Below are 22,909 nucleotides of genomic sequence, written 5' to 3'. Positions count from 1 at the left end.
CGCCTATCCTCTTTTTTTGTGACACATTCGACCAGACACATACAGTACAAACAGAAAAAAAGAGGCCACGATTAGATTACTTTTGCCTCGGCCTGTGGGTGTGTAATGCCGTAACTTCTGAGCCAGGAAATGATCTGAATTATGGCGTCGTCTGCAGTATGAACGCGATTCGACGTAGACCGGTTTTTACGGTGGTTGGCGGGCATTAGGATAGGATCAGGGCGGAATGGGTTTCGCACGTGCGTCTAGCCCGTTATCCACCCTCACCCGCCGGTCCTGACGCCCAGCTAAGGCCACGTTAAGTCCCACCTAGATCCCGACGTGAGCTCGACCCTAATAAACCTGCGACAAAAACATCCATCCTCGAACCAACCACCAGACTCTCCTTGAAAAGTTTGTCGCACGACAAGGAAGAAGGGAAAAAAAGATGTTGTTTAAATATCAAGCATTGAGCAATGTGTGTGTATTTAGTGTTTAGTGCTTTATAGCACATCTGTGAGTGTGTGTTACTGTGTGTGTGTGTCTGTTTTTGTAGACGTGTTTGTCTCTGCTATGATAGTGGGTGGGGAGAGCAACTTACCTTGCTACGGGCTAAAGTTGGATGTAGAGAAGATATTCAGCTTTGGTGAACTTTATTTTCATAGAAGGGCTGTGGATGGCAATGATGATGATGATGATGATGATGATGGCGGCCGATGCAGCAATATTGTCACATTAACTCACACAATTCTATAGTATCAACCTTTCCCAAGTGATGCATAAGCACTTTAGATGCACATGATGGCGCTTAACCCATTGTGTGCTCTGAGTGCTGATTGGCACAGAAAACTTCATAGCATTGTACACATTGTCCAAAACCCTGGCACGGAAAGGGTTAAAAAAGCAGAACAAAGCAAAAATGGCCACACCATCCTTGATGCTCTCCAAGGAAAATTTAGTGAAGGCAAGATCCTTCACTAAATTGAAATGAATTGAACTGAATTGCATTGAAGCATATGGAATAAAAAAGACGAAGTTAAAAAGTCGGATCAATAAAAGAAATGGCTGAAAATGACACATTTTAGAAGAGTAACCAATGGTAACGGACGTTCGATACGACGTCTTGTACGGATCTTTAAATGACTTGTCACGCGACAACCCCGAAAGTTTTGTATAAAAGAAATTACTTTTTCGATTTTGGGAAACAATTTAGTGATTGTATATATTTATTAGGGCATGCTTTGCAAACACACACACACATACACACACGCATGCACACACACACACACACACACACACACACACACACACACACACACACACGAAAAAGAAAAAAGGGTGATATTTCACGCAAAATTAACGAAGTTACCGGTCAGTGGTCAGCAAAGGCATGCTGTTGCAGCGGAACAAAACGGAACTTAGATAACATGTGTAGCAGTAAATAGAATAAACTATTGAAATACTTTAAAGGACAAGTTCGCCTTCATATACATGTGGATTGAGTGAATGCACCAATATTAGTAGAACACATCAGTGAAAGTTTGGGGAAAATCGGACAATCTGTTCAAAAGTTGTGAATTTTTAAAATATCTGCGCAGTCACTGCTGGATGAGAAGACTACTACAGTGTATGATGTCACATGCGTACAAGGATGTAAGGATAATAAAAAGAGAATTTCACAAAACTTCACTTTTTGAATAAAGTGCACATTTCTTCGACTTTTTACTGATGTATGTTAAGGGTAATATTATTCCCCCTGCCTTCTGAAAGAGAGAAGTCTAGTATTTTTTGGTTATGAGAGAAAAGTGAAAATATGTTGAATTTTCTTTAGTCTTTCTTTATATCGTTGTACACATGTGACATCACAAGCTATAGTAGGCTTCTCATCCAGCCGTGACTGAGCAGAAACTTCAAAAATTCATAACTTTGGAACGGATTGTCTAATTTTCCTCAAACTCTCACTGATGTGCTCTACTAATATTGCTGCATTCACTCAACTCACATGTCTATGAAGGTGAACTTGTCCTTTAAACACCTTTTGAGCAATTAGTCACAATACTGTTGGTTTCCATTACATTTCATCAACATAGCTGTTAAGTTATAACGGTATAGCCATGTTTTAATGTATCAGAATAATTAATTATATCAGAATAATCCACTGAAAGTTTTCCAAGAGTTTATTGACAAAATTCTATCACAGGATTGCAAATTTCCCATGAATGCACTATACCGTCAAAAGGAACATCGTGGGTTAAACACAGGCCACAAATTGAACCCAGGATATCTTGTGCCGAAATTAAGAATTTTTACCACTTCACCACGATGCTCTGATTGTAACAGCAAACTTAACTTGGTTCGCCCATTGAATCATCACTCCTTTAACTCTTATAAGTTCACTACTCCCAAACCATCGCTTACGTCATTCATCTGTGATGTAAGCCTGTGTTAGGTTATGGTATTCGGGAGATAAGGGGTTAACAAACCTTCGGCATCTGTTGCACCATGATTGCAAATGGTGATGATGAGTTTTCCAAGACAGACGCTTTCTCTCATTGATCATTAGGCTCACGAGTCCAAACTCCTAACTTTAAAAAAAAGGCAAAATAAAAAAAAAAGAAGAAAGGAAAAATATTTGCTAGCTCCGTCATCGTCGTCTGGTACGTCCCTCACACGACGCGACTGTTGTTGCCTTCGGCAGCCGTGGTGAGAGGTGACTTGATCCCAAACCTCCTTGTGGGGATGAAGGGTTGCGGCTGAGCAACGGCTAAGCCCCGACAGCGACACCTGCAGCTGAAGATACAGAGGGGGTTAGGACTGCATCATCAATTTGAGGCAGAAAAACGAGAGCCGTATTTGTTGATACGTTCTTATGAGAGGCATTCCATTAAAACTTATGACTGTATCAAACCCAAATTTAGGCAAGGAGGTTTGTCATATAGCCTACTTTATTACCTAATTCTGTGATTCATTCGGAGGCGAGAAGCCAGTGTTTCTGTTCCACAGATATCTATTCTACGTTCATCACTTCTCTGAAAGCTAAAAGTTATTAAAGTAAGAACAGGAAACAGCTTTAAAATGTAATGTTATCTGCCACATACACTTTGCACATGTTTACAGCGCAGTAACCCATTCTGTTCATGAGAAGAATCTCACACATTCGCTCGCCAATCGATGGTATAATATGCACAAATGCGTATGGCTACTAACACGTCGATATCACAAACATCTATAACAATGCATTGGAAACGAAGGGCTGTTACAAATTCCGCTTAACCTCAATCAATGTTATCTTCTTTATTTCAAATTATGCGATCTTAATTCTGTCTCTGACTGTACTGTTCATGTGCATTCGCACGATATGAGCACTCCATGCCTCTTTATGAATAAGCTTTTGTTGTCCATTAATCAACTATCTTTAATCATTTTGAAATGGAAGCAGCCAATGAGAGTGAATAGATAAGTAATCAACCAATCTCCTCTTTTTACAGTATCCTTCTTCTGTCACCTCTGGTACACTCTTTTTTGTTCTTTCTTTTTAAACTTTCCTCTTTTTCGTGCTCGTTGCATACTTGGCCAAAGATGGCGCCGTGAACGAAGCTCAAACGCGGGTCGCTCGCTCCATCAGAGCCTATCAGCCGACCGCACTCTCGGCTGAACTTTCGGTATAACTTTCTATCAAAACAGATTTCCCAAAATAGAGGGCTCAGGGGCGCATATCATCTTGATCCGCCGGATTTCGGTGTTGTTGATAAACACCTCCGCCACAAGGTGCCACGGTCCGGCGATGGGGGGCATTACGGGCCGGGCTTGAGGATCAAGTGGTGCGGTTCCTTGAGGAATACTTGGGCTTGGTATTGGATGGGTGGGTGGTGGAGGTGACGGTAGTGGTTTAAGGGAATGGTAAAGGTGGAAGGAAGAGGCAGGGGAGTGTTGAGCGAAGGGCCTTATAATTGCTAAACGCTTATCAGTCCTAACGCCTACATACATGTACAATTTGTACAATGTATGTGTGATTTATCTTATCGCATCTACTTAGATTTGGCTTGATATCGCTTCACGCATTCCTCTTCGCTCTTTGACTATGCTGTTCCTTTGTGATTGTGATTTTTTTCAATGATATCAATAGAATGTTTTTAGACCTGAGTTGCACTATCATTATTACAAGTGAACATTGATGTAATCGCGGTGTAAATTCGAAATGTCATTGACGATATATGATTATCAATGCATCAAAAGGGTATTATCATGTAACGATATCATTTTTTTTTAATTCGTGACAATAGGAAGTTTTCAGCAATAGAAGGTTATGTTATATGCTTACGTTGTCATCATAAATAACTGTTCATTTATATCACAGTGGTGTTGATTTATGGTGTAGGTGCAATACTATATAGGGCCTTTATGCCGATTCCTTCTAGTTTCAGTCATCACTGACTTTCTCAAGCAATATCTGACATGGAGTGGTCTTGAATCTCATAATTTCAGCTCGCTTTGATCCTCTTAATTTGAATCGAATTGGACCTCTGCGCCTTCTGTCCTGTCTCCTATATAGGCATGATATGAGGGCAACGAGCCCATTTTAACCGCGCGCAAAGGTTGTTAGTGTAAAATACGTGGCATGGTAATTCGGCGCTTGATAACAAATTTTGACGCAAATGGGAGAAAAGTTCTCGACTCTCCGCAGGTCACTCGTGGTCAGGCGTGGACATCGGGTCAGTTATACGCGTTTCGGCTACTTGACATATATCTGTTTTTTCTCACCATATTCGATGTAGCAGATTTTCTTCCCTTCCAGAATCGTAAATCTCTCTGCGATATGATTACGGGTCGTGTGTTGTTTTGGCTCTGCTTATGATTTCCTTTATTCCTATCCACGTTGGTCTTACAACCATGATTTGCTCATTCTCACCTCCCAATTGGACATTTGAGAGGGCCAAATGGTGATAAAATAATACATTTCAAAAAATTATCGAGGACGTTGTAAGGTCAATGACCGTCACGGATATTGTCGTCTGGAGGTCAAGGGAGGTCATTGGAAAGTATTGACATTGAACCCAGAGCAAGTTCCTTTAACTCATCGCTTCCTGAACTCTCTGTGACGTACATCATATCTACATGTAAATGCGATTTATGGGGACAACGGGTTAATCCTTTCCTTGATATTTCATCGTGATTTTGCTATTCAGCATAATGTGATAGTAAACCACCTTTCTTATACACGATTAGAACAATTCAATTCGGGTCTAAAGCGTCGTCCAGTCCCGTTAAAGTTTGTATTGGCATTATGAAAGTAACCTTTTTATGACACTAATCTTTCTCTCTTTCTCCATTTTTTTCACTTTCCTCTGTATTCTGTATCTCATCGCCGTATTTTTGTTGAATAATAATTGTCAATTCTTTACTTAGGAATTGTTTCTTTATTCTGGCATGAAATAAGAATAGATGGCATTATCTAAATATTGTTCTTTGGTTTTGCTACGTCATTTGCTCATCAAATTTTACTTTGCCGTCAACACCCCTGGTCTTCGAGTTGAGCTGTTTGTCTAAAACAATGTGGGGAAACGACACAAAACGAAAAAAAAAAAAATCTGCGATGATTATGACGTTTTATTGAGTTGTTTCACAAAATGGGGTCGAAGAGGTGTTTTATTCATCAAGATTACATTAGCTGGACCTTTCAGAAAGTGGCGAACATTGGAAGACAAGACGTCAGTGACACCCCCTTTCCCCCTCCCACACACACACTCACACACACATACACAAAATTCACAATTCAGCATCACTCAAATTAATGACGAAAATGAGATAGTTCATTGTCTATATCGCTTTATTTAAGTTTAATAAGATGCCCTATTAATCACAGAATTTGCAGGCACATTACAACATAACGCAGCGGTGTAACGCATGCGCAAAATGGATGTCAACGGCAGCGTAGCTACCACGCATCCAATGTAAAACAACAATAACCACAATTATGCTATTGCGTTGTTTATAATGGAGTCAGTATGGGAGGCCCTCTATCGGTGATATGAAGATTCGACAAGAGCATAAGACGACGACACGCAGAACGACAAGGAAGCAAATGAATGTCTTTGTTATCGAAATGTCATATCATTTTATCAGAATGATTTATACCGGTTTGGTCACAAGATCTCACCGAGTCTGTCGCTAAGGAAGAACGTGATGTCACGGACGGAGCGCCCTCCAAGTTTATGACAAGGAATGTCTCGCAGATATCCATTTCAAGGAGGGTGACGGTCATCGAATTGAGTTATTTTTCTGCCTCTGCTTTGGAAGTTTGATTACTTTTGAGCTGGGCAAATGATTTGCTGTTTTATTCGTGATTCCTCAGCTTTTATCACCATCATCAATTGACTTATAATGACCCGGATGTCTTGATTTCACCAAAGAATGAGAGAATGGAACATAATTTTCAACTATTTTTGTACTTATTTCTAGAAGAAAAAGACTATTTCATTGGTATTTTTTTTCCTTTCGCAAAAAGAGCGTTCATATAGTTACTAGGAATAGCAATCCGCGGGTCAGTCGCACACAGTCAGTCACAAAATCTCTTAGTATACTTGCACTCCTTATTATAATGTGCTTGTGTGTATGTATCGCATGTGTAGTTTGTGTCCAAATGACGTCATGGAACAAACAAATAGTGGTTTTTTTTTCTTCAAATACATTGCAGGTCGGTGTTTATGCTTATTGCTGTTAGAAACAGGATTCGATATCAAGGCCTATATTCGAATTCCCCTCACAACCGTTAATTCTCTGGCCGATATTTTATTGGTTCTCGGCCGTCTTGGTCAAGTTTGATGCGAAACCAGTCATTAACCATCATCGGTGGCGCAAATGAAAAAGGAAGATGAGGAGGAGGAGAAGAGAGAGAAAAGAATATTCACTATTATCAACGTTATTCGATACAGGTGTGCGAGGAAGCAAATTTACGACGCCTGACAATATCGCGTCTGATCCTAACCGTGGTGTAAATGTGTCAGCGGGAGTCGACGGGTCGAGAATTGGGCCTCTGACCCGCCGAACGCCTTTCGGGAGCGGGGGAGAGGGCAAGTCGGTTAACGTCAAGGTGCAACGCCACGAAAGTGCGAGCGGAGTTCAAGCGAAGCTCTCTTCTGTCTTACTCGTAGCTCGTCCCGAGTTACAAAGAGCCATCAATTCTGCCAGGACGAAAAGAATGCTTAATATTTTTCTCCTTTTTTATAGTCATTGCCTCTTTCTCTTTTTTTTTTTTCTCTTACTCTTTCTGCTTCACCTCATTCGTATAATTTAATGACTGTCGTCTCCAGATGACAATTATTGCTTTAGTTTTCATTTGTTTGCGATTAAGTATACGGGAGGTATAAGAACAAAATGGCCCCACGTGGTACTTAAGAATCCTTGCCATCAATCTTTTCTTCTTCTTCCCCACCCCTTTTATTTCGAGAGCATCAAGTACAGTACTTTGTATTTCTTTATTACAGAGATGGGGTATTGTCTTCATTGTTGAACTTGACCGCCCACATCTGGGTATTTTTTCCCTCTCTTTCTCCAGCCACTTACGTGTCTTTTGACCCTTAAAATGCGAACAATCTCCGAAAGTATCGACTTTATGTGACTCGTAATCAAACTCGATGACTTTTGTTTCATTTTCGCGTTTGTCAACCAATCCGCCAGCAAACTAGACCAAAGATAATGAAGGAGGTCAATTTGTAATATATCCGTTGGCAAAAGGAAACGAGGGGCAGTTGTAGTTTGACCCAGATTTTACATTAAATGTTCCCAGTGGTACAGCAGTATCCAAACCTTGACCACAGGTTGGTCCTTCTGATTTTTTTTTTTTTTTTTTGGGGGGGGGGGGGGGGGGTGTAAAGTCTCCGGCGCTCTCCGGCGCGCGCGCACTGGCACATGTAGACACACTGATGTCAGGCACACGCAACACATCAAACCCAGATCAAAGTGTTGATGTTAATGTTTTTATTTGTTGGTATTACTTTGTTAACCTTTACATTTTCGAACCTAATACATGCAATGTATGTTTTTCCACTTCACTTTGGTTTAAATAATATAGTCTCAATGTTACACATTTTCTTTACATCTTCTTTTGATGTGACTCAATAAGTAAAGATAATCGTTAATCGTTTGTTATCAAGGTATATTTATCAGGTGATATATTTTTGCCAATAAGTTATCGAAATTATGATATCACAACCTTTTGCTGTAGCTCGGGCCAGGGCCAGGTGAAGGTGTTTAGAACCAGTTTCCATGGCAATGAATGTTCATGACATCACATTTTGGTTCTCTATTACCAGTTTAACCCTCTCTCATCATCATCCTAAAATTCTCTTGACCTTGTACAAACAGATTATCCACGGGACTGGAAGGACGATCGTCATGCCAGTAAGATAACTTTAACAGTCTCGACATGGCGACAAAAGGACTATGGCGCTGGATGATCTATTGATGCAATATTTTTTTTTTGAAAAAAGTGATTAAAACTCCCCTCGAAGAGAGGGTTAACGGGCAAACATAGTTTTCATTTGGCTGCACCAAACTGTTGATTTTCGCTCCAAAACGGAGACATTATTCATGAGAAATGTGTGAAATCATAAACCATACTATGATAGCACGATTTCAATTGGATAACAACGAAAATGCAGAATATTATCCATTATTCCATCTATCATCCACCTGTCTTGGTTATATCACAGTCATGTATGAAAGGGGATGAACCCTTCATATCTGATCTACTTCTCTGTCTTTTTTTTTGTCTTTTTACTGGAAGAGCGGAAGGGCAACATAGGTTTCAAGGAGAACGTTCTAATTTCAACTATACATTTTCGTCAATGTCATTATTGTATGATAATTCTATGAGTATTACTTACCGTTAAACACATCGCATGTAATCAATACGAGAAGAGGAGGTGTTAGCATTATAACACCTAACTACTGATATCATCACTTTCATACCGGTTACTAGTAGTAATGCACTGCCAGAGAGGAAAATAAGATAAATTGATGATGTGTAATTTAGAGAAGAAAGCGACCACGTGACCCCAGAAGCCAACTTCCTCATTCAAGAAAGCTGTCAGTCATCCTCATAGGGAAGGAGGGATGAGAGAAAGGGGTGGGGAGGAGGACACACGCCCACCGGAAGAGGAAGGAGGGGGACGCACTTTGGGTCAACATTTGTCCTGTTCCTTCAAGTGGTCATCGAGTGACCGAGCTCAGCGGCTACCCAGCCGCTCCCCTTCTCATCCCACCACGTAGCCCACCACGTCCTCGTCCGTTGCATCTCGATGGTATTGACAATCCATTAGACGGACCGCGGAGCAAGTCTTCCTTCCCAAGTCAAGCCTCATCCCTCGGCCCCGAGAAATGTTTGGGAGAGATCAAGGAGTGGGTAATGTACACTCACGTCCCTCTGGGCGTCATCTTGAGATCCATCCAGCGTGTCGTCTGCCCGGCCCATTACGTTATTGTCGCTCAATTGAAGCAGGAATGGCGCGCGCTTTGCCGAGCTAGTGTCGTGGTAGTGCTTGATCCCACGCGTAGGCATCCATGTCCGTTTTTCAGCGAAAGCCATAGCTTGAGCAGTTGAGCGGTAAACTTGACTGCATGCGACGGTTAAAATTCACCAGTTTTTCCCATTTTATTGCATATAAGTGTCTCCACGTGCGTGTGTGTATATGTGTGAGATTGTAATGTTCTAGTTCAAACTAGCGTCGTTTTCTCCCTAACAAAAAAGTCCTGTGGTACTCCCTGTGGTACTTGTCGGTACCACACAATGTACCACACACTTGTAATGTTACCACAGGAACTGTGTGGTACTGTACCACAGGCTTGTAGGGTACTCCCTGTAGTACTTGTCAGTACCACATAATGTACCACATAAATAAATGTTACCACAGGAACTGTGTGGTACTGTTTTACAGGCTCATGTGGTACTCCCTGTGGTACTGGTTGGTACCACACAATGTACCACACAAATATATGTTAACACAGGAACTGTGTGGTACTGTGTCACAGGATCGTGTGGTACTCTGGGATGTACCACAGGGCAATACCACAGGACATTACCACAGGAAAGTTCCACAGGGCAGTACCACAAGACAGTATACACACAAATTGTCCTGTGGTATTTTGGGATGTATACCACACAACAGTACCACAGGACAGTACCACATAAATTGTCCTGTGGTATTTTGGGACGTACCACAGGAGAGTACAACAGGAAAGTACTACAGGATAGTACCACAGGACACTACCACACGACTTGTTCTGTGGTATTTTAGGACGTACCACAGGACAGTACCACAGGACAGTTCCACAGGACAGTACCACAGGAAAGTACCACAGGATAGTACCACAGGACAGTACCACAGGAATTGTCCTGTGGTATTTTGGGACGTACCACAGGACAGTACCACAGGATAGTACCACAGGACAGTACCTCACGACTTGTCCTGTGGTATTTTGGGACGTACCACAGGACAGTACCACAGGGCAGTACCACAGGACAGTACCACAGGACAGTACCACAGGAAAGTACCACAGGATAGTATCACAGGACAGTACCACACGACTTGTCCTGTGGTATTTTGGGACGTACCACAGGGCAGTACCACAGGACAGTACCACAGGAAAGTACCACAGGATAGTACCACAGGACAGTACCACACTACTTGTCCTGTGGTATTTTGGGACGTACCACAGGACAGTACCACAGGGCAGTACCATAGGAAAGTACCACAGGGCAGTACCACAGGACAGTACCACACGACTTGTCCTGTGGTATTTTGGGACATACCACAGGACAGTACCACAGGAATTGTCCTGTGGTATTTTGGGACATACCACAGGACAGTACCACAGGATATTACCACAGGACAGTACCTCAGGACTTGTCCTGTGGTATTTTGGGACGTACCACAGGACAGAACCACAGGGCAGTACCACAGGACAATACCACAGGGCAGTACCACAGGACAGTACCACAGGAAAGTACCACAGGATAGTACCACAGGACAGTACCACACAACTTGTCCTGTGGTATTTTGGGACGTACCACAGGGCAGTACCACAGGACAGTACCACAGGATATTACCACAGTACAGTACCACACCACTTGTCCTGTGGTATTTTGGGACGTACCACAGGACAGTACCACAGGATAGTACCACAGGACAGTACCACACGACTTGTCCTGTGGTATTTTGGGACGTACCACAGGAGAGTACCACAGGGCAGTACCACAGGGCAGTACCACAGGACAATACCACAGGAAAGTACCACAGGATAGTACCACAGGACAGTACCACATGACTTGTCCTGTGGTATTTTGGGACGTACCACAGGACAGTACCACACGAATTGTCCTGTGGAATTTTGGGACGTACCACAGGACAGTACGACAGGAATTCCTGTGGTAATTTTCGATGTATACCACAGGAGAGTACCACAGGAACTGTCCAAAATCCCACAGGAAAATCATAATATGGTGCTATTCCACAGAGAAGTACCACACAGCAAATTAAATTCGTAAGTACCACAGAAAAATGCTACAGGATATTCTTTTGTTTTCTTAACATTTTATACCAGAGGACTATCACATCAGGAGAATATCAAACAGCAGGACCACACAGGAGTACCACACAGGAAAATTGTAAGGCAGAATCAACTGAAATTTATAACAAAAATACAAACAAAAAAGCACATATTAATATTCCTCAATTAATTGATAGATGAGTTATGCTGTGAATTATAACAATTGATTTGCCATTACTTATCCTGTCCTATACTCCTACAGTATTACCTATTTAGTGGAAGTGCTGATGTAAAGCATGAGAAATTTCATAAGGACTTCTGTGGTACTCCTGTGGTACTCCTGTGGTACTCCTGTGGTACAAATTTTTACATAGCTCATGAATATTCATAAAAAGCACTCTAGATTTTAGAAAATACATATATGACTTAAAAAGTCAAAGTATTAATGATGGAACTTACTTTGAACTTTATGAAAGATTGTCTAATTATGTTATGTTATTCCCAATATCATAGATATTGTTATGAAAGTGTAATTTCATATCTTGATAATAAAGTATAATCGAGTTAGTAACCATGCCTTAATGCTTTACGGATAGACGGCCATATATATATGTACTGAGAGGGTCGATGGCTACCTAGGAATAGAATATGACTATATAGATCTATTATAGGACTAGATTGGCACTTGGCCATTAGACTCTCGTTTGAGGTTATATGTTAGGAGTAGGACAGGTTATTAAGTAGGGCCATGTTTGTCCTAAAATCCATCACTCACCTATCAGAAATATTCCTTGAAATGTGGCTAAAAGTCTCCCAGATTTTTTTTTTCGATCTATCCTGTGTGGTACTCTCCTGTGGTACCATGGAAATGCTGTGTGGTACTGCCCTGTGGCAATGCTGTGTGGTAATGATCGACCTGTGGTACTGTCCTGTGGTACTGTCCCAAAATACCACAGGACAGTTCCTGTGGTACTGTTCTGTGGTACTAGTCCTGTGGTACTGCCCTGTGGTACGTCCCAAAATACCACAGGAATTCCTGTGGTACTGTCCTGTGGTACTGTTCTGTGGTACCGGTCCTGTGGTACTTTCCTGTGGTACTGCCCTGTGGTACGTCCCAAAATACCACAGGAATTCCTGTGGTACTGTCCTGTGGTATGTCCCAAAATACCACAGGACAATTCCTGTGGTACTGTCCTGTGGTACTGTCCTGTGGTACTTTCCTGTGGTACTGTCCTGTGGTACCGTCCTGTGGTAATTACCACAGGAGTACCACAGGACTTTTTCGTAAGGGCTATCTTGGTATATTTGACTCTTTTCTTTTGTCAATGCGTTAACGAAGATTTTTTTTTTTCATTGTTAGTGTAGGTGGAAATAATACTGTAAAGCACCAATGGTAGAGCGTAAGTCGCATGATAGAGTTCATGTATTCTATACATTAAATCCTTATTTCTCGATGAAACGTGTATGTTTTTCTACGTATTGAGACTTCTTTTTAAGTACCTATCTTGACACTTATACATGAGAACAATAATGCTGAAAAGATTCTATTTGACTAGCATACAAAAGGATAAAGAAGAAAGAACACTTTTTATTACCTATTGGGTGTGTAATATTTTGAAGCTAGTGTGTTTGATATAAAAATCAATAAAATCCTGTTAGTAAAGCTTGTAGCAACAAAAGTGCACGGACCAGTCAATAACCAAGACATTCAGTTCAAACTAATCGGAAGTAAATGAATTCTATGAAAATGAGTGTTTGACTTTATCTTGGAGCTTACATGTCTTCAACTAGAAAGTCAGTTATAGGAGCAAACTCATGAGAAGTAGTGAATATTCAAAATAGAGACATAGTGAGATTTATGATTATACATCATCGTCTGAGGTGAATGTAGTAGTAAAGTTCATGGAAACATACAACGTGCACAAAGGCAGTCTTGGCTATCCCGCGGGAGGCAAACATGCGAAATTATGGCCCCTGTGTCGAAACAACGTTGAGTATCATTCACCTGTCATAAAAGTGTATTCACTTGTCCAGTTTGTTTGAGACCTCAGCATCCTGTACGCCAAGTTCCTACATTCGAGAGTTCGCTAGCATTTTTATTTCCTCAAGATTGAAGAGGATTCATTACAAGGGGGAGAAGATATGTTTCCTCTTTTTCTCTCTACCTCGCGCTTTCTTTCTTTTTTTTTCCTTTCTCGAGCGCCAGATACAAGAAGGAAACAAAGAAAAAGAAAGAAGAAGGTCCCCATCTTCCGCTATTGTTGAGTAACTAGACAAGTAGCATCGTGGGACACCCGGGGAATCGATGGCGGGTGCTCCATATTCTTAGCATCATTGGTGCGAGAAAGCTCGCCTGTCTAGTTAAATATCAGCCCTTAGCAAGCAGCCTACTTGATACAAGCCATAGATCTTCGTAAAGCCGATGTAAACAGACAGTGAAGGTTGCGGGAGACGTCTCTTGAAGATCGTCTGCCGTTTGTTCAGCAAACCTCGTCGCCCACTATCGTACACTCTCCACCAAAAACCGTTTGCTTTGTCCGACTTTATGTTGTGACGTCATTAACTTTACTGCGCATGCAGTTCAACGGTCTTTGCACTAAATTGTACTTGAGTATCGAAGTCAATTACCCTTACTTACCCCAAGTCAACCCACCCCAGTTCATTCCATTTAGTAGAAAGAATGAGATCATCTTTCGAACTTTCCAAAGTTTGACAGAAGTTTAATGGCGTTCGCGCATTTTTCTGTCTTTCTAAAAGATGTGATAGACCTGCTTGTTTCAGCACTTGGTGACGTGAGATGTTGTTTCCCTGCAGACCTAACATTCCATACTAAAGTACCCGGATATTGTGCTGTGGATACTTTTTTCAATGAGATGCTATTTTGATTTAAACCAGTGATGGCATCAATCAAACATTTTAAGATATTATTCACACACAAATTAAAAGCATGAGCACTTGAGGAGAAATGGGTGGTCTCGCGGTGGCGGAGCCTTGCTCTTGAGCCCATTTTTAGAGATGTCCCTATAGGCACAATGATTATTTACGGCATTCCTCTTTACGAGGTGTTTAAGCAGACACACGGGAAGATAGCGCCACTTATATGCACATACAGAATCGTAAATCAGGCGATCCGTAGCAGAATATAATGCTTAAACAGAAAGTAACGGAGATGTTGCACGTTGTGTCTATGTTTGAATGAATCATGTTGGTCATGGGCATCTCACCGGCAAGGTCATTATGAAACGTGGTCGCTGGTTGGATCGAGACCTTATTCTACTCAGCAAAACCGAAGACCAAAAAAAAATTCCAGAGAATCTCTGACTGGGAAGTATAGTTGAATTCATCCAATGAGGTGCAAATCATCTTGTATTAAATGTCATGACATGAGAAATTAAAAGCCTAATGTGCTATGGTTCAGGGGAGGTGATTGATTAGTGTTTGATTATTAAATTTAAGTAGTCGAAGAGAAAAGTATAGATGATTATGAATTTGTCGATATGAGTCGCATAGACACGATGGATGTGGCGAAGCAATTCAAGTGTCAGTGTTGGCAAGTCATCAGATATTATATCGTGAGTGACTAAACAATGAAAACGTCTTTGTTGTTCTTTGTACCATCCAATTGATAGAAAACTAACTGTTATGTCTTAATTGTAGACTAGAAAATTTTATTTTGTTCTTTGACTAGAGAGTGTTTGTTTTGTTTTGCCCTGCTCAGAGTTAGAATCAACATCTTTAAAACAGAAGACGAGAACTCGCTGACAAAAAAAAAAGCAATGATATTCGTGAATCTAAATAAAAAAGAGTAAAAAATCATGCAATTGGGATTACAAATCAAGATGGCTTCAAAGTGCCGTATAACGTGATCAGATCTGATCAAATAGAAATTCGGCGTTGTCATATTGCACTTTTTAACATGGCATCTTGAAGATCTACGCAAAGTATTTTAGATTCTCAAAGAATCATTTTAATTTTTTTTTTAAATAACCAGCAGCATTCGACTTTGACCAAGTCGCAACAAAAGTGCGCAGTATTTATAAAAGGTTTGATCTCTTAATCACTCACGCAGATATCTTGTAATAAACAGTGGTTCCATTTTGGAGTCCATTTTGATGTTTGAGATGAAGCTGTGAAGAGATGATAATTATAATCATTGCGGTGTTTAAATACCAATACACCGTACATGTCATCTGTTATCAGAGTAAGTGTGTGGGGCTTAGCTTTATGCTTCGTCGTCAAACCTACGCAGTTCCATGACATTTGCTCCTGCGACAATTGCTCTCATGAAATATCTGCACCCTACGCCAAATGTAATTTCTACCCACAAGCATAACCCCAATCCTAATCCTAATCCTCACATCAAACTAAAGCCAAAACTTTCTATCATAACCCTAACCCTAACCCTAACCATGGAGCTAAATAGCTCAATGCCCCTAACCCTAAAGTCCTTGGAGAAAATAAGACCGGAGCAATTGTCGCAGGAGCAAATGTCGTGTCACCAGCCTACGCATACGTGTGTCCGATTTATCACATTATAACCACAATATTGAGCATGCGAATGCCACAACATTGTCAACTCTTAGCCACTTAACTTTCACTTTTCTTCAATCTCCCTCTCTCCTATAGCTGATTGCGCCGCCCACTCAAGACTAGGTCTAACACGAAGCACATGTCTTCAAACGTTCTAAAAGAAACTTCGGCGTCACACAAGAGAAACGGCCAGGGACCTCCTCAAGAACGTCGACAGTCCTCCACCTTTTAGTGATAGGTGTATTTCTGTCATTCGAACCTCTCCTCTCCCGTCGTATTTGTCTCTTTCGCCCTCTCTTTCAGGCGCCAGTTTGAGTACGTGATGCCTTGTAAATCTGGGCCGGAATCAGGTCAGGCGTTAAAGAAATCTTTCAAAACATAAAAGCCGACATAGATCGTTAGTTTTGGATATATACAGCGGTCCCCATAGGACACCGACCGCTTTTCCCCGCGCCGGAGCCGGCCGTCACGCCTCTGATGAACACATCGGCGTAGCTCCCTAAAAATATGTATTGCTCAGTCATTCAGCCCCCATTCTTTTTCACCCTTTTCAAATTTCGGGAGGGTCTGCTTCAGGCGCTTTCTCCAATCTTCCCCAGCATATCTTGTTTTTAATTGATTTCTTCATTTGATGACGTTAGCCTACTTTGCAGGATATAAACATCACAATCGTACCACCTGACTTATAAAGTCGAAATGTTCATAATTCATCAGAGATTGACGATGTTTGTAATAAGCTTGTAAACATAGAAGCGAATACGTCCAAGGTCAAGAGATATTCTTGATAAAGAAAATCCCCAGTTTATATACTTGTCAGTTATCAGTTCATTTATTCTCATTTATTTCATACCATGTTTTTTATGCTCCTCCAAGTGAAGCTGAAAAATAAAGCGCTCCGAACACGTTCGCTCTACCTGCGTTTGAGTTCGACGTAATGACGACAAAAGTCTGGCCGGCAAACCTATATGAATTGACCCTCGACCTTGCGAAGCAGTAACAGTTTTAAAATATCTGTTCCGTGTAGGTCATCTCTTTTCCTCTCTCTCCCTCTCTCCCTCTCTCTCTCTCTCTCTCTCTCTCTCTCTCTCTGTGTTTGTTTGTCGCTCTTTGTGCTAATTTCTGTCTTTGCATCTTATCTCTTCCTCTCTCTCTCCCTGCTTTCCAAGGCGCATGAGATGAGATGACACGACATTGGTCATCAACATTTTGTAATAATTAATGCGGTGACCCAAATAATCAAAGTGTATAAGTGGCAAAGGGAATGTAAGTATAAGTTTATAAAGTTCCGATGTAATGACAAACTTTGCAATGATGGGGTCATTACTCAGAGACAACTAACATTAGTGAGTGCTATATTATCACACCTTGTTCAACCGCTTTGTAAAATATCAGATCCTGTATTCTAACATTCCTGCAGTCTATTGTAATTTGGTAAACTTGTTACTGTCTTCCAAACACTTTATTGCATCAAAATGTGCCAGATTTGAAAATCATCAAATTGGGCCACAAGATACGACAAAAATGTGATAAGACATCGATGAACAATGACGATTTTATTCCAGTCCAAATGTTCAACATAGGCATCCTTTCCGCTTCAGTGCATATTTTTTCTCAGACAATCGGTCAGTCCATGAAGACTCACACAAGATGATAAGTTTGAAATGAAATATAATGACATGGCATGATGAACAATTTGCTGATTAGTTCCTATTTCTACCTAGCAGTGAAAATGAAACATTTTGAAGCAAAAGTTGTGTTTCTAATCAATCATTTAGTGGCTAAAATTGTGTGTTAAAAGAAGCTCAATAATTGAGTGACCTTGCGGAAATTGGTGCGCAACTGTAAAAGGACATCAAAGAATGTCATCTCCTTTTTCTGGTTGTATGGATAGTTTCAGACACTTTTGAAATCTTGCAACCAGCCACTGAAAGTCTTAGATAAAGAATACAGCGGACATGGAAAAAATGGATGCCGTTCTGCGCGCATACACAGGTGTCATGGGTGTGTCTGTATCTGCTTGTAATGAACTCCTCATTTCTGATCGGTATGGAAGGTACACTATGCGTGAGCGCCACACTGTCCCGAAATTGACACAAGATGGCCATACGAATCTGGAATTGTCCATTTCGCACGACGTTGGTCATGAACTTGATTATAAGTCAATCAACAGCCGAAGCAAATACGATACCTACAGAAGGTCAGAAGATGACATCCGAATCACACTACAAGGTTACACGAAGATGTGAATCTTTATCATAAAATAAACCTTTGCAAGATCTTCGGAATATCATTTTTTTTTTTTGGCTTGACAAAGATTTCGCCGGTGCTCACAAAGTTGCTGGAGGAGCCTGAGCAACTCCATCGGAGCTCATCATACAAAAGCTCAAAATACCCTCACGAATGACAGGAAGTTCATCAGAGCCAATTTTGAACATTTCCTTTTATCATGTGTCCATCTTTGCTCAATTTCGGGACAGTGTGACGCTTGCGTAACTTTTCAACAATGTCAAACAAACACAATATTGGTGTCAGTTGGCAACCAGTTGTGTGTGTGTGTGTGTGTGTGTGTGTGTGTGTGTGTGTGTGTGTGTGTGCATGCGTGTGTGCCTGTCTGTCTGGCTGGCTGTGTGTCTGTGTGAGTGTGTTCGTATAATCGCTGCAGGCGCACAATTAGTCAAGACAAGAAGCTCCAGTGCTGTACATCCGGTTTTCTATCATGAATGAGGACTAAGTCAACGCCACAGTTCTTCCACGTCTCCTGACGGCTGAGACACTTGTGACAAGGTTATGCTAGTCGCTTGAGCAAAAGACCCTTGGGGGCAGTTGTCCCCACGTATCAGTCGTCCGAGTTTCCATTATGTTTCATTTAAAACACTTTCATTTAATATTGGTATGTTTTGTATTGAATGTTAGGTCAAACTGTCTTGTAGATAATACAGAGCACTAAATGAGAGATAAGTCGTTGAACATCCTTTTAAAATATCATGCAATCCGACGAGCCCGACGCCCACGAGTCATATGGCCCACGAGTTCGACATTGAAAGAATAAGGTCCATGAGTCATGCAGCCCCCAAGTCATACAGCCCATGAGTTCGAAACTAGGCAAATAAGGCCCACGAGTTCGACACTAGGTAAAAACGGCCCACGGGGCAGACATTACATCATGGGGACTTACAATGTAATGTGTTGGTCTTGTGGACCTTGTTTGTGTAGTGTCGAACTCGTGGGCTTTGCTCATTTAGTGTCGAACTCGTGGGCCTTGCTTTCGTAATGTTGAACTCATGGACTGTATGAGTCGTGGGCCGTATAATCGTGGACTGTATAATCGGCCATATGATTAGTGGGTGTCGAACTCATGACGTGCACCTGGTCGTATCTACTGATCCACAATGGTTCCCGTGGAGCGCCTGGTGATTGAGACTACTCAGACACCGATCTGTCATTGGCTGAGAGTTCTAGGCCCCACAGCCTCATCGCTCAAAAATATGGATTATTTCCTAAGCAGGTCGGGCGTCAAATCGGGGTTTATGGATGCGAATTGGCGTGTCTCCGAGACCATTGACCAATATGGAGTGTGAGCTAGCACTGAGTGGTGTCTTAGAACACAGTTCTATTTCAGGCCGAGGAAAATGAGAGCAGAACAAGGAGAGGGAGACGGAGGGGGGGGGGGGGACGGAGGGAGAGAAGCAACGATCGAGTGACGAAAGGAGATACATGTAGTGTCGAAAATACATATAACATACCCGCTTACCAGTCACCATAGATTCATCTACTTTTTAGATCGAGGGATTTTACAGTTACAATACATCCATTAGGATTTACAGATGCAATATCAATGCCTATTTCATATCTAATGGATTTGATTTTTCATTCAGCAAAGAATGATATAGGAAAGAACCCAATTTAATATTTGATAATCAAGATTACTGGAGACATTTCACAAGACTCAGCTGTTCATTAATGATAGAGATAAAACTATTGAACGAATAATAATTATATGATCTGTGTCAGGAGGTAAAGTGTTGCCTGAGAAAAGTGACAAATAAATCAGCTTTGAAGGTTTCAAACATTCTGTTGAAATCACTGAATTTAATGCTGTCCTTTTCACCTCCGTGCCCCCAGGAATTGAAAAGAAAGACGTAGGAACACACTCCGAGAAAAATGATGCAATTTCTCTCTAAATTAGTAGTTCGGACTTTCTTTAGTTAAAAAAAATAACCAGATTCTGAAATGCCAGAAAACATCTGAACCCTTTGCGTAAGGTGGACGTCGATATGGATAACTGAAAATTATTCGTGTGACACAGGATTTCAATTATCCCTCATATCTTAACCATATCAGGGCGTGGGTTACGATTGTCACATATTCAGTCACGTTTTAATTACATTAGTCATATTCTTCAGACATTACTATGCGCTGAAGAATGCAAAGTCACAATTACATCATCGGCCGATTCAGCTGCTTCCAATAATGCAGCAGTAACATAAAAAAAGCTATTTTCAAGACATAAAGATTTGGTTTTAAAGCATAATATTTGTCCTAATTGTTCTTTGTTTGGAAAGGAAAGGAAATTTTGATTATAGAAATGATACTGAGAGTTCCCGTTTGTGAGAGTTTCTTTTTTCTTTCAATCTCAGACCACTTAGCTATGAATGTCCTCAATACTGCCATTCTCTAACTACAGTACGGTGGGACGGTATTCTCATTATAAGAATGTTCGACGAAAGAAACAACGTTGAGAAGAAAAAGATTTTTGATTTAAAAAAAAAATAGAAGACCTAACGCAGTCACTCTTCTTCGGCGGGTTATTAATGTTTTTGTTTTCAAGGATCATTTAAACAGCACAGAAGAGCGGTCTTACCAGCATAAATGGTTAAACGTTCTTTTGATCGCGGGACAATAGGATGTGATATGTTGAGAGCTGTGATCTTTGTTTAAATTTAAATCTTCCTTCGAGTTTTCAGAAGACTCCTTTTACATCGAACTGCAAAGTCACTGACCTCTGGATGCGACTCACGTGTGGCTGTTATTTTGTGAAGTTTGTTGTGCTATCAAATTTCTTGTCAGCGCATGTATTTACTGTGGAAACCTCAACAGACCAAGGTGGGCCCGATTTACCGCTTTGATGAGAGCGTGGCGGAACATTGAGCCCGCGTGTTTCTCCACGGTCTCAGTCAACATCATGTCACTACCGCAGAAGAAGAGAGACGGAATAAAAAAAAAAAAATAGTCCCGGGCATGGAAGGCAAAATGTATCCAAGAAGAAATTAGGTTCCTCGCGTCCTCATTCTGCCTCCCTCTTTCTCCTTTTCTCTGTGGGTTTCTTTTCGTTATACCTAACTTTTTTGGTTGTTCCCATATCAATTTTCGGACTGTCAGCTGAAGTTCAATGTCCTGTTTGTTTTTTTTCCTTCGACTTCATTTTATTTTCTAGTTTCTTTCCTTCTTCTTCTTACTCGGCTGCAACCTATCGCGAGCACTTCACTCATCACCCCGGCCCGCCAACCGCCTCCTCCTCAGCCGCACCTTGGTCGTAGACGATCGGCACCTCGTTCCGTCACACGCGCGCGTTTTTTCAGCCGACTGACATGGGCTGGCTTCGAGATTCTGCTCCAAGGAAGATAGAATGCCCCTGGTGGCTGCCCACGACTATCATTATTATTAAAAAAAAATACTGCAGGAATCTCAATCTCACCCAAAGCCAGAACTCTGTGAGCTTCGGGTGCAATAATCTGTTGGGGTCTAAACGTCGACAGTTGCCGTCATAACATGAAGACACACGAATGTTTTGAATGTCTTCCAAAATGTCGACAGAGAATTTTTGAAAAGGTCGAGTTAAATAAATCAATAATTTAACATGAAGCTAGTAAATGCATGGGAGTGTAAGTATGCCTTGAGAGAAAAACTTTTGAGAGTCTCAGAGTCCACTGCCAATAATAATCATCTCTTAGCGTGAAAACATTGAAAATTATTGAAACATTGAATATTGTATACTAATGTAGAGTCGTTTATACTTCCGAAAAGTGGGTAAAATTCTTGTTTAAGATTCTTGATAACAGTGTCGTTGCGTTCCTGACAAGGACAATCTATCAAGAATGGGCTGACACGATCATGAAATGAACACTTATTTGATATTGTCAAACTGCATCTTCCAAACCCAGCAAGGTGCCTAAAAGACAGGTTTCACTGTTGATAATGGTAATTGTTCCAGATTTCTCTTGAAGAAATACCATATCCGTCTTTCTTCTGACACCAGCTTGACAAACTTGAATGTTTTACAAAATGTGTGTTCTTTGAAGAAACAACGGAACGAAGGTCATTAATTCACATTCGATTCCAACCTAGCAATAGAGTGAAATGTATTTATTGAACGAAAACTCTGGCACCACAATCTTTTTTTTAAGCATCGGCTGAATCATACTACGTAGGCTTTTATACATGCTATAAAGGCTCCCCAACGTGTCCTTGGACCTACTTGAAAACAAGTTCGCGTCAACAGATTGTACTACGGCTCACACAGCCGACGAAAACAACACCTTTCATCAGGGGAGCAAAACGTTTAATAACCATACCGTAAATAAGTTGTGACTATGGTTTTTCGGTACAAGAGATAAAGAGGGAAAAATTATGATTTATACGTCAATTTCGGTAGTTACGGGTCGGTGTAAAGAGGGCAGGAGCAAAGGAAAAATTGGAACAGGAACAATTATGCGTTTAATAGTGTGAGACGCTCAAAGGATCAGTTATGATACGGGGTGAGAGAGCGGTGTGTTTGGTGAACCAAACTCCGGCCGTAAAGGGGTTAGTAGGAGGGGGAGGGGGCGACAATGCTATGTGCGAACGAATGTAGACG

The sequence above is a fragment of the Diadema antillarum genome, unplaced genomic scaffold (assembly GCF_040938485.1).
Source record: "Diadema antillarum isolate AM-2024a unplaced genomic scaffold, OU_Dant_1.0 seq00000597_RagTag, whole genome shotgun sequence".
In the NCBI taxonomy this organism is placed as follows: domain Eukaryota; kingdom Metazoa; phylum Echinodermata; class Echinoidea; order Diadematoida; family Diadematidae; genus Diadema; species Diadema antillarum.
Note: the sequence above shows the minus strand (reverse complement) of the source record.